The sequence below is a fragment of the Pagrus pagrus genome, assembly GCF_965226575.1.
Source record: "Pagrus pagrus genome assembly, chromosome: 13".
NCBI lineage: Eukaryota > Metazoa > Chordata > Actinopteri > Spariformes > Sparidae > Pagrus > Pagrus pagrus.
Genome location: NC_140197.1, coordinates 26,578,527 through 26,579,282, shown reverse-complemented (window position 1 = coordinate 26,579,282; position 756 = coordinate 26,578,527).

Here is a 756-nt window from a genome sequence, read left to right as displayed (position 1 = left end):
TGACTCAACATCACTTTTACTCACCCTGGCAGCCCTGGGCTTCTCTATTATTCTTAGCCTTGTGCTCTACTGTATGTATCTGAGCAGAGGATCCAGTGTAGTACAGTAAAATACAATAACTGCAGTGAAAACAACAGCACAGGAAAACAGAAATAATTCTTCTTCCTTTCTTATTGTGTTTCTTGCACACCACTCTGCCCTTGCTTCCCCTCAGCAACCCATTTCACCTCCTTGTGGTTTTGTCCTGCTGGGAAAATAGAGGGGTGTGCACCATGCCACTGAGGGCAGCAGCAGGGGTGGAGCAAGTCAACCCTCTGCTGAACCATGCAAGAGCAGGGGCTGGACGACACAAGCCATCACACCGACTGAATGTGTTAGCAGCTAATCCCACTGTTGTAGGTGTTAAAAGCCGTGACAAACTGGAGCCACAGGGTTTTGTTTTTGAAGGTAACATTTTATTGAATCACACCAGTCAAATAAAAACAATGTAGGTAACATTTAATGGAAAAAAAGAATGGTGAAAACGATTTAAAAAAAACCTTGTGCAGAAGCAACCAGTGGTGGAAAGAGAGAGAGAGTGAGAGAATGAATGGGTCGGGTCATTTGTTTACATGCCATTCGCTGCTTCTACCCCACGACATCTTAGAGGGGAAAAAATGTACTTTTTACTTCACACATTTATCTTATTATCTTGTTTGTTTGTTTGTTTGGTTGGTTGGTTGGTTGGTTGGTTGGTTGGTTAGTCAGCAGGATTAC